The sequence below is a fragment of the Pseudonaja textilis genome, chromosome 8 (assembly GCF_049901715.1).
Source record: "Pseudonaja textilis isolate UNSWEBS1 chromosome 8, rPseTex1.2, whole genome shotgun sequence".
NCBI classification, from domain to species: Eukaryota; Metazoa; Chordata; class Lepidosauria; order Squamata; family Elapidae; genus Pseudonaja; species Pseudonaja textilis.
The window spans coordinates 26,662,395-26,675,239 of NC_141997.1; the positions used below are offsets into that span (position 1 = coordinate 26,662,395).

General features: G+C 37.7%; 1 long non-coding RNA gene across 1 annotated transcript in view; it reads right to left on the bottom strand.

Moving 5' to 3' along the window:
* LOC148125156 (uncharacterized) overlaps nucleotides 1-12,527 on the bottom strand; it is a 45,244-nt gene extending 32,717 nt beyond the window's left edge. Inside the window, exons 1-2 of the long non-coding RNA XR_015744501.1 lie at nucleotides 12,378-12,527; nucleotides 9,274-9,399 (exon numbers count right to left, since the gene is read on the bottom strand). This is a non-coding gene — a long non-coding RNA (uncharacterized LOC148125156). The remainder of the gene's footprint in view (nucleotides 1-9,273; nucleotides 9,400-12,377) is intronic.
* Between the last annotated feature and the right edge of the window lie 318 nt (nucleotides 12,528-12,845).

Consider the following 12,845-nt stretch of genomic DNA (forward strand, 5'->3'; position numbering starts at 1 on the left):
CACACACATCTATACACATGCAAAGCCAACATTGTTCTGAAATGTCTGAATTCTTGCCTTTATCTGTGTTGCCAAAATAAATGTGGAGTATGCCAGTTTTCTCAAAACAGCCCTGAGAAAGGAACAGGAAAGGAATTGTATGTCTGTATGTCTAGCCAGAATTGTTTACAAGATAAATAAGCAGTTTATTCCTTCCTGCATAATATAGAACATTTTAGAGACAATCCATGATGGAAGGAACAAGGAAATTAATACAACTCTGCACTTCATAAAAAGTGTGATTTATCACTAATTTTAAAAAATGGAAACTTTTCTGATAAGAGAAGAAAACACAGGCCTTGAACTGCTGCATCAGGATAAATCAGTTTTGTCAGATTAATATAACTCTGAAAGCCAAACCTTCTAAAATTACAAAAGCCATAATCTTACTGTGCATTTCTACCTGGAACGCAACCAATAAGTGGCTCGTACTTTAATGGGCCTTGACAAGACACGCATGACATCACCTTTTAAAGTGATAGCTTTATTCGTTTTACCATTGTGTACTATTGATTTCACATACACAAAGTAGGCCACTAAGTTCTTAATATGCACCACCCAGTGAAACTACTTTCCAGAGATCTAAGAAAAAAAATTTTTTCCCTTCTCTTTCTTTTCTCTCTCCAGATCTCATTTTTCTAAAATATTAAAAAGGGTTTGTCTCTATCTCATTATTCAGCCTTCCAAAAGGCAATACCAACCCTGAGGATACTCCTACATTTTGAGATACCCAATCTGTCTCAAAAAAACTTAGGGGAACTGGGTTATAATTTTCATCATCCCCAACTCAGACACTGGGATGGCAGTTGTGATTGAACACATCTAGACAACATTTAATAAGGGGAAGATAGAAATAACCTGTATCCAGATGCTCTACATCAGGGTTTCTTAAGCTCAGCTACTTTGAGCCATGTGGATTTCAAGTTCCATAATTCTCCAGTTAGCATGGTCATTGCTGAGAATTTGTTTGTTTGTGACTTTAGGCTGGATTTGGCTTTTGAGTGAAGTGTTTGAAGCTATGTTCCAAAAGTACTGAAATGTAATTCCATTTACATTTCAATTAAAATTAAACATTGTTACTGATTCCTACCCAATAATATTTAATAATTTTGGCTCTCAGTTATGTTAAAATTGAAATCTAATTACAATTCCTAGATGTTTTTGGACCTACACATAAGTATTTTTAGGATTAAAAGCAGTAGTTACATTCTGAAGATGAGAGATTATCAATTATACAGAATGTCAAACTGAACATTAAATAAAATATAGATAGCTTTTTAAAGGCATGGACTATTACATAATAAAACAATTTTAAAAAACTGCTGACGGAAGAGCTTTTTTAACACCTTTGAAAGTTTTTTTTTTACACCAAATTTCAAAGTTGCCAAAGGAGATATATTAAATGTCCATGGCTGCAGAATTGGCTTGTGTTTTTAACAATTTTTTCAATCCATCCTATTCCAAGAATGTATACAATTCTTGCTGTCATAAGAAATTCCAGAGTATGAGGATAAAACAAACCAGTAAGCAAATAAAGAAGAACACACATCTTTGACATACAACTTTCAATCCAAATTCTCAACAATCTTCTTATTATCTAAATGATATTACAAATCCTGATCTGCATATCCAACAGCAAATGAAGATCTAAAATGTAAGTACATTATAATTTAAACAATGTGTTATTGCTTAACTAGTATAAACCTGAAGATCAGTGATTTATTAAACTTATCTCTTTAAAAGATGTGTAGTAGGTCTGGTACAAGATAATTCCAAAATCTTAGGTCTTAAACCAGAATGTTTAAATTCATGTTTAGCTGAGATCAAAACTTTATAATGAGTTGGATGAGATAAACAGAGAGTTAATAATTGTTCAACTTTCCCTCTTGAGGATTTCACTTTAACTTTTGCCTCTTTTTATACATAGAATATTCAATAATTAGACCTTGAATAAATGCTTTAGTATTTTCTCTTACCAAAGGAAATAATGTAATCAAGTCCCACTTAATGGGGAAAAAATCTACCATCTTTTCTTCAGTCTTCTAACAAAATCCTTCTTACTCAACAATTATACACTCAAGAGTCATTTAAAATATGTTTATGTTCTTAAGTAAGGTTGTCAACTTCAAGACATAATCTGAAATAATACTATGTAATCTCGGTCTATAATTTTATCTAAAGCAAATGAGGAAATGAGAGTGATCATAATCGTAAATAAGAATCAAAATTCTGGGCAAAATTTATCTGCACAGAAAAAAGAATGGTAAATTCTCATTAGGAATGAATAATAAAATTCCAAATTCCACTAAATTAAATTCATGCAAGTTATAAAGCATAAAAATATAATGAATCAGAAAATGCAATCTTGATAGCAGAATATTATGTTCTAAAAGGCAGTCTGGAAATCAGAGCACTTCAGGCTATTACATTGATAGTATTCTGTTTAGGAACATAAAGATAAAAAGATAGGATTTTTTAAATCTTGGTGGCTTTGTGGCTTTGTGGCTTTGGGGCAGAATATGAAAATGGTTTGCTATCTCTTTTTCCATCATATTTTTCTTGACTTCTCATTCTAGACTACAGCCTCAGTTAACCAGGAGATTTCACCTTTAAGTAGTAACCAGGTATGACTCTTAGCTTCTGGGCAAAATCAAGTGGGCTAGTTGTTCCCATATTCTTTAAAACAGAGGATATTTTTTTTGCTTTTGAAAATGTTTTTTAATTTTCCCCTTTCTTTACAAACACTTACGTTCCTAGTTTTTCCTCTTATTTTTCTCCTGGCACTTCTCACCAGCAGACAAAGCTTTTGATCTTTTTTGTCTCCCTGTTTGCTCAATTTACAAATAGCAAACACAGTCAAGAGATATGGTCTCCTGTATTTTGCGGAATTGTAAAACTAAGGACAAAACCTCTGCTCTTCTAACAAAGGAGGCAAGCTGTGTGGGCCTCTGCATAAGCACAGTTCTTGTAGGGTAGACTGTTTTTCAGTCACTAATAAAAGTGTTGCCAGTTTCTGTGCGTCAACATCAAGAAATGCAACCCCAGCTAAGATAGAGAAAAAGCTATAGCAGCTATGTAAACACAAACACTCAGAGCACTGAAACCCAAAGATTGTAGAAACCCCAGTTATTTAGAAGACCAAGATATCAATTGAGTAGTTGAGTTCAAAGTAAAACCAGTTACCATAACATGCGAATACATTAAATTGAAGACAAACTGACATTGATAGTTTAACTTGGTAGGCTCAGTCTACCCTCTGAGGATAAAGAAATTACTCAGGTTTCTGGGATTGGAAGCAAATTGGCATTTCCATGAATTGTGGACTCCGATTCAGCACAGCTTCAAGGAGGCAAATTTCATTGATTTTTTTTTTCCTGTGGTGACCAATACTCCTCCTCCTAAGGCCCCTTTCCCAGAAATAACGTTTAGTATAGTCTAGCAATATCCGGATGCCATTGAGGCATTATAAAACTTGTCCTCACTATTCTTATACTGGCATGCAACAACAGTTGGATTATTCTAGAAGCTGCTCTCATTTACTAGTGAGGATTGTGCTTGAGATTTCAGAGCAGGAGCAAGATTTTTGCTACTGAAAGCCAAAAAAGAGTCTCTTTTCATTGCAAAACAAAAGCCTGATGGAAAAACAACATCATTAACATCAACAACAAAAGTTTTCAATTATGGGTGAAAAACTGAGTGAAGGGCCCACTTTTTTAAGGCACTGTTTTTTTCCAGTCTAAGTGCAGATACAGTGACAGACATTCAAGATAAACAAAACAAGCTGTTCTCATTTACATTTAACTGGAAAATGGAGTATAATATGAGGAGAGGCAAACCTTACTGGACTAATTGTGCCCAAAACATATTGCAACAACTGTTGAGCTCTGTGTATTTTTTTCCTTTGTGGGGTGGGGGGGAATTGATCATGCCCAGGGTCAGAATGAGGCTGTCTGAGGTAAAATAAAAGGAAGTGTTCCTTTTTGAAAGAACAAAAGCCAACTAGGCTTGTAACTCAATCTTACTCAAAAATTGAAAACCATTGCCTTGTTGGATCATCATTTCAAAAATATTTCCATTCCTAAACAGAGAAATACGAATGACCACAGGTGGACAAAAAAGCAGTGAGTGTGAGAGTGACTTCTGACTTCCTGCAGACTTCCACACTGAGTTTCCTTTTGGGAAGATGACAAGGAACATTAAAACAAATCCCTTCCTTTCTCCTCCCTCCCTTCCTTCCCCTTCCTTCCCCTTCCCTGTTTCTTTCCCTCTCTCCCTGTCATTATCTTCTTTCCTTACTTCCCTCTCTCCCTAGAATTCCTTTGCTTCTGGAAAACTTGCAAGGGAGGAAAACAGCAGGAAGTTGCAAGTCCAAGGCTAGCAGGCAGATAAGTGGCTGGTGTCAGGTGAGAAAGGGATTGAAATGTGGGAGTCAGGAATGGTACACAGAATTTGCAAAAGGTAGCACATGGGTTAGGAATGATATGTAAGGTGTGCACCAGAGTAGCCATGTGGGTCAGGGAGGACAAGTGGATGGGTAATATAGGTTGAGAAAGGTGACCAGGGGTGTGTGAGAGGTGCTGTGCAGGTTGGATAGAGTGCAGGAGGACATATGGGGCAGTCATGGGTATCTAAGAGATGCTGCATACATCAAGTAGTGCATATGGAGGACACCACAGGTCAAAAAGAATGCATGTGGATCACAGTTGTGAGAAGTACTGCACTACTTAGAGATGGCACGTGGGTGTGGGAGTGGGTGGGAATGCCTAAGAAGTAGAGAAATATTTTTTCCTTCCTACATCCCCTTGGCTGCTCAAAATGGAGTTCTCACTTTGACTAAGGATTATTTTTTTTAAGATTTATAAGTAATGCAGTAAAGTATTTTTAACAATTAAGAGAAAAGGTTGTAATGCTACACAACAAGCATGTATAAACTGCATACAAGGGCTGCATTAAAAAAAACAACACACACAACAACCCAATGACCAAAGCCAGCAAGAAAACTAATTTCCACTTCATTATATTTACACTAAATTAAAATTACCTATAGTTAAAATGATCTGTCTCTTGTCAGTAATCTGAGCATTTTTTATTTCCCCCTAGCCACATTATCTCCCCTTACATTAACATATTTCTGGAGGCTACTCTAAAACCTTTCAGAGGTCACATGCAGTCCTGGGAACTTGGATGTTGCACATCTGCTGCGCACAGTTATCCTTGGAATAAGCCCATTTAAACTCACTAGAGCTTTATTAGGAGTAGACACGTATGAGATTCTATAGTTAGTTAGAAGACTATAAAGAGAAAAGAATGTGGACAAGGCTTTTGGGATCCAGGAAACATCTGAACTAGCAAAGAGATACAGACAGTTCTAACTCTCTGTTCTCTTATAATGTTTGTCCGATTCTTGTAGCTCATATTATGGTAGCTCTACAATCATTCAACAATGATTATATTGTATAGCTAAATACTGTGTTTCCCCAAATATGACATACCCCAAAAACAAGCCCTAGTCCAATTTTCCCGCCTGTGCCTAATATAAGTGCTAACCCCAAAACAAACCTGAGTTAAGCCCCGCCCACCATCTGGTTGTACAAGGTGGAGCGAGGTGCAGGCATAAAAATCAAGCTAGGGCTGGGGTGTGGGTAGAGCTGCTGTACGCGTCCCACACTGCTTACCTTCAGACTGCCGCAGACAGGACTTCCATGCCCCAACACCTATCATCCCACTGGCCAACTTCTTCTGCAGCCACTTGAGGCTGTGCACGGCTGGACAACACATGGAGAATCACGCCAGTGCTGCCTCTTCCAATAGGACACTGCATGGCTTATTGGACTGGTGCCACCACTCATGGCAGAATGCCACAAGGGTTGTCACGCTGGTGGCTCTGCTTGCAGCAGAAAACTGCAAGGCTCGTTAGCCTCGTGGCATCCTGCTGTGAATGGTGGCACTAGTGTGACAAGCCATGTGGTGTCTGGCTGTGAGTGGCTATGAGTGGCCACAGAAGTTGGGCAATAACGTGATAGGTGTTGGGGCATGGGAGGTATGGCTGTGGTTATCAAGAGCTTCGGTGGCACAGTGGTTAGAGTGCTGTACTGCAGGCCACTTCTGCTGACTATCAGCTGCCTGCAATTTGGCAGTTCAAATCCCACTAGGCTCAAGGTTGACTTAACCTTCCATCTTTCTGAGGTGGGTAAAATGAGGACTCAGATTGTTGGGGAAAATATTCTGACTTTGTAAACAATTTAGAGGGGGCTGTAAAGCACTATAAAGTTGTATATAAGTCTAAGTGCTATTACTATTGCTATCCTAAGGTAAGCGGGTAAGATGTCCCCCCAAAATAAGACCTGGTGCTTATTTTGGGGGCAATTTCAGGGAAACATGGTAATAGTTTCACTACTACCCAAAATCTGCAAAACCTGACTCACCAAACCAAATATAGTCTACTAGTCATGTATTTGTTGCCCTCTTGTCAGATGCTTTGATGTTACTTGTTCATTTCATACAATCTGCAAAATAAGACCTGTTAAATGCATGGCAAGCTGCCATACATGCCTTAAAAGTGTAGGTGATAAGACCTATAGGCCCATCCTAAATAAGAGACCTAATTTTCATTGAAAAAAACAGATATACTTCATAGGAAGGAAGTGTAATCCTTTCAGATATCAAGATTTGTATTAGTGTTTGCTATATAGTTCATAAAAGAAGAACAAAATAAGTCATTATGTTTTTTTGAAGAAAAATGAAAAAGGGGAACTCTAAAATGTAATCTTAAATTCAGCAAACCAAACAGACTTAATACTTCAATGTATGTAGCAATCTTATAAATATTAAATGAACTTTGTGATTTATAAAAGTATGTTTCTGGCAATGATAAATCAAGGGGTTGTGACACAATAACTATCCATCATTGTTTACAAGCCGGAACTCTCACCATCCATTTTACACAAGGCTACATTGTCATCTGAAAACAAATGTTGCCATACATTCAATTCTTAAGGTGCAGTCCACCCACTTAACCAGATCCAAAAGTGATTTAGGGTTATCTATTCATTAGTTAATTAAATTTTACAGATAAATTCAGGAAACTTACTTCACTGAAAGTCTATTCTGTGCCAAAACTCCTTTTCTATTTTATGGTCTTTTAAACTGAGAAAAACAACTCCCCTCACCCCTTCATTGGACGTTAAAAGATCTTGCCAGAGATGGAGAAGGAAAATTGTTAATGGAAGGCAGAATTTTCCACTATTTCAATAGGGTAGAGGAACCTTTCACCATTTTGAATTACTGCAGAGATAACACCAAAATGGTGTTATTCTTCATACTCTTAGATTACGTGGTACTCTACACATCATATGGGTATTCCTGGATATTTTGGCTGGGGTTTACAAGATCTGTACTCTAAAGCAATTGGAAGACAGCAAGGTGCCTACTTTTAACAGCATGGAAGAGCCTGAATGACTACCTGGATTAAAGCCTATATTCTCATCCTCTTTTAGTTCTCCATCATGGTAAGTGCTGTCAGCAATAACAAGTTCATTCTCTGGCTTCCTTCTCTTAGTTCATCAGTTCACTCCCAGAAGCTTCATCCTTTTCTAATTCCTTCTTCTTCCTTTATCCATTGATTCTACTATGGCTTCTTGCTTCACAGGATCATAAACTCATTCTTCTTCATAGGCTCTTTAGGGTAAACTTGAGAATATTTGGCTGAACTCACAGTAAAAATACAGAATACCTGTCTGTACTCAAGGTAAGTAGAGGATGATTAATGCAACTGAAAGTGCCATTGTGCTATTATGTGGGTTATTATTTTCCAATTAATTTTTAAGATGCCATCCTTGGTGTTCTCAGTTTTTCTTCTGCCAACCCCTCATTACCAGATCACTTAAAAGAACAGCTTTCCTCTGTGCAGTTTGAAAATGCATAACACTAAGTGCACACATTTATTTCCCTTGCAACCTTTTGGCAAAGATTGACATAATGGTGTTATACTGAAAGTGAATACGAGGTCACCAAACTATATTGTTCTTTAAAACTAAAACTAGTGGATGACTCAAAATGTATGCTTCCAGTCTTCTACAATAATGCTTTGCAGAGTCTAAAATGTTTAAAAAGGGATAGTTTTACTTGTTTGTTTAGATATATTGTGCCCTACTGAAAGCCAACTTATACCACCAACATGGCCAAACAAACCAGGATGTAAAATTTCCCCAAGGCAGGGGTAGTTTTAAAAATTGTTTAACTTTTGATTGGGAGCTGCCCAGCATTATTTGAAAGATGGGCAGATACATAAATGTTTTAAATAAATAAATAAAGTTCTCAAAACCTTTGCTTCTCTTTAAATGGCTGGTCTATGGCCTAAGTCACACCAGCTTTATCCGAAATCTTCAGATATGTTTAGGGATCATAATTCCAATGATCCCTGTCTTAAGAGAAGTGAGAGAGCCTGGATGCAAAATTGTTTAGTTTTTGTTTTTATCAGCTGTCAAATAAGTCTGCTTCCCCCAGCCAACCACACTGCTTGCTTTGGTGACCAATAGACTTGCTTCAATAAGATATAAGTTCTTCCAGATGACAGTGTATGGATGGGAATTGGCAGCAAGATCCCTCCTGATAAGTGACATCATAACTAGGTTTGCAACTGTGACACATGCGTGTGTTTATGCTGCTTTGTCCGTGAATGGGGACATTTTGTTAGAACTCATTGTCTTGTGCTAAATAGTGGTCCTCCTTAGATTGCCCACCTCTTGGCTTTTGGATTCATTACATAGCAATTTCTTTTTCCCCATTCATTCATCAAAGCAACAGGTGGGGTTGGTAGGAAAAATGCCCAAAGGCCGATTTGCTAGTGTACCAGCTGCAAGGGATAGAAAGGAGACTGAAATTTGCTGCTATGGCAACTGTGAAGCTTTGGGTGTTTTCTCTTCATTTGTTTATATTTTCCTACAATTGACTTTTCCTTACACATCTCTACTCAAATTACCTCTGGGAAAGAGAGAGAGACAGAGAGAGAGAGAGAGACAGAGAGAGAGACAGAGAGAGAGAGAGAGAGAGGAGAGAGAGAGAGAGAGGAGAGAGACTGAATGAGTGTCTGGAGAAACACTCAGTTATTAATCAGCTTGAAAGGATAGAAGCGTGAATATTGGTAGGCCAACTGGTTTTCTGCACTCAGATATTATCCAAAAAATCAGAGCAAACGCTGATTGATTGATGGTTCTCCATGAGTTATTGACTTACCAACATCAAAACATCTGAGATGATTGTGTTCAAAGCTGATGTCTAAAGTCTCTTTATACAAACTTGCATATTTTGTGTGCTATGCTATGATCGTTCATCCACTTTGTGAAGTGTACAATGCTTTCCCTAAGTAAAAAGAGAGGGAAAGAAAGTGCTTTGAGTAAAAGCAACCTGGCTGAAGAGTTTTGGCAGAGAAAAAAAAAACCCAAAGAAACTTGTAAGGACAAAATTAACCGTACAACAAGAATTGAAGCATTGGAGATTCTCCTCAGTAATACCTCATTAGTACAAATTCCCAGAATTGGTCTGGATCCTTATGAAGAACCAGAAAGCCAGAAAACCAATCTGATCTTCATGAATATAGCAATCAATCAATCAGAATAAAGCTGGAAGGAGCGTTGGAGGTCCAAATTCCTGCTCAAGCAGGACAACCATTTCAAACACGTGATTGTCCCATCTCTTATTAAACATCTCCAATGATGAAGCATCTACAACTTCTGGAGGGAAGCTGTTCCACTGGTCAATTGTCCTCATTGTTAGGAAGTTTCTCCTTAATTCCAGGTTGCTTCTCTCCTTGCTTCATTTCCATCCATTGTTTCTTGTCCTGTCCTCTGGTGCTTTGGAAAAGTTGACCCCTTCCTCTTTGTGGCAACCCCTCAAATGCTGGAACACTGTTCTCATGTCCCACTTATCCTTCTTTTCTCTAAACTAGTCAAACCCAAATCCTTCAACTGTTCTTCATCTTTTAGTCTCCAAGCCTTTTAGTTGCTCTTCTCTGCACTTTTTACAAAGTCTCAACATCCTTTTATTTGTGTGTAATGTGATGTAATGTGTAATGTGATAATGACCATGAACATTATGTATCTGATAGGGATCATCCTTATCACCCATCCCTGCCCACTTGTAACTGTATGACTGTAACTTTGTGGCTTGTATCCTTACGATTTATATTGACTGTTTTCCTGGAATGATTTGATTGCTTATTGAACCCTATGACTATTATTAAGTGTTAAGTGTACCTTATTATTCTTGACTCTTGATAAATGTATCTTTTCTTTTATGTACACTGAGAGCATTTGCACCAAGACAATTTCCTTGTGTGTCCAATCACACCTGCCCAATAAAGAATTCAATTCAATTCAATTCAATTCAATTCAATTCTATCTATCTATCTATCTATCTATCTATCTATCTATCTATCTATCTATCTATCTATCTATCTATGGAACATTTTTGAAGGAAGTAAATCAGGTTTTTAGAAGGCTTAACCACAAAGAGGAACAGGGAGATAATGGATTGTGTACAACATCTATCCTGGCTAACCTCCTATGCCTCTTCTTCTCTAGTCTAGTACTTCACCACCCTCTCATTTATGCTTGTCGTCATATGGCATTGCTCCCATCATAAGGGAAAAACAAGAAATTGTTAATATAATAGTTAAGCACTTTTAAAAGTACACATTAGTTACTGTAACATTGACCAGAGCTCCAAAAATCCCTAATCAGTATATTCGTTATTTATGGATACAATTGAAAGAGACTCAGTTCGGACAAGCTGCCTTAGAACAACCCAGGAAAGAAAGTAAATCAGTATTACTCTCTTAAACCTAAATATAAAAGATTAAAAGGCAGAGGGTTGCATAAGAGGATATTGGGTGAATTGTGCTTTAAACTTCATTTTTGGAATCCGACCAGACAAAATAGAAACCAATCCTGAGCAAATAAATCCTTAAGAGAGATGCACACATCACATGCCACGCAAGTGCCACTTTATTGACATTAAAAATAGGGCTGGTTTAATAGATCTGTACACACGGTTGCAATAAAGTATGCATCTTCACTTTATTTTTTACATTATTTGTCTTTCAGTGACAGAAAGAAACAGTCTGGGGACCTACATTCTCAATGTGATACAAGCAAACTTCTGCTTGTAAAATAGCTTTTCTTTTCCACTTCTCCTTTCATCTATGGCATTTCATACCTGTTATAGAGGGCTTTTAACTGTATTGAACTATTTTTAGAGTACTTGAGGGGTAAGATTTCTTAGCCCAGTGATAGCCATTCTGACAACTGACAACACTATTGCATATGACCCAATATTGATTTCCCCGGGATTCAGTTCCAGACTTCTTACATTAATTCCACCTGTATTGATTTAGGGGAAAAAACATACTTTTAGAATCTGTATTCTTTTTGTTCCTCCCTACTACTTCCTATAGAGCAGTGGTGGTGAACCTTTTCGGCACCGAGTGCTGAAATGGGAGCACATGCATGCATGCACTGGAACCCAGAAGAGCAGCTCCCCAACACGCATGCACAGCACTGGAAACCGGAAGGTTAGCTTCCCAGTGCATGCATGTGTGCCAGCCACCTGGTCTTCTGGTTTCTAATGCACATGCATGAGTGAAGACCTGCATGAGTGAAGACCAGCATGAGCGTGCCGGAACCTAGAAGAGCAACAGGTGAGGCTGGTGTGCTCGTAGAGATGGCTCTGCCTGCCACTTCCAGCATGTGTGGCATAGGTTCGCCATCATGGCTATAGAGTCATATAGCCACCTAAATAAAATATTACGGTACAATCATTTTGTTCCAAATCACTGTATTTTCAGATATGAATGTTTACATTTCTTGTGGGATTTCCAACTGCAGCTTATATTTTCCAAGAATGTTTTGATAAGAAGCACCCCTCATTGTTTAAATTATTCATGGTTCAAAATAATTCCTTTTTGTATTTAATTAGCATCACGTGGTGATAAATGGAAATTACTTCTAAGTCTGTGCAGGAGTGCATTCTAAAACTGCAGCTTATGTTGGAGTTATTCCAGAAGAATATCAAATATCTATGCAAATTTTCAGGTAGAATACACACATATATATGCTCCTAGAGATTCTTTTCTTTAAAATATTTTGAAAAATAAAAGCATTATCTAATTGACATTTCTATAATTTATATATATACACATACATACATACATACATACATACATACATACATACATACATACATACATACCCAAGGTGCATGCAATGCAGAGAGGCCTCAGAGATAGTCCAACAGATAATAGCGGGCAGGAACAACATATATTAACTGGCACAAGTAAATACCTGGCGTTGTGTACAGATCCCCTTGTACAGTGTATGTGCGACACCCTTCCAAGTCCAGGTGGGATTTCCAAATTCAGATCTGGCCAATTAACCAGACATTATGTTAGTACATAAGACACAAAACACACTGGCAGTTATAGATGCTGATTTCAGAACCTGGAAAAATAGTAGAGCCTAAAGGAGGAACTAGGAAGCACTCAGTGCTGTCACTCCTAAGCTGGAGCATTGTTGTCCCCAATTTGGATCTGAGCCTGGTGCAGAGGCCGATGAAGGATGTCAGACATGAGCTGCAGGTTCTGATTGCCTTTTTATTGGAGTACTCCAAGGAAAAGGGGTCCTGGCCAAAATGCCAAGAACAAAGGATTAAGAAAGTTTTATACATTTTCACTAAAGGAGAAGGAGGGACAAGACAGGATAATTTATTTATTTATTGATTGATTGATTTGATTTTATTTGTAAATCACTTAC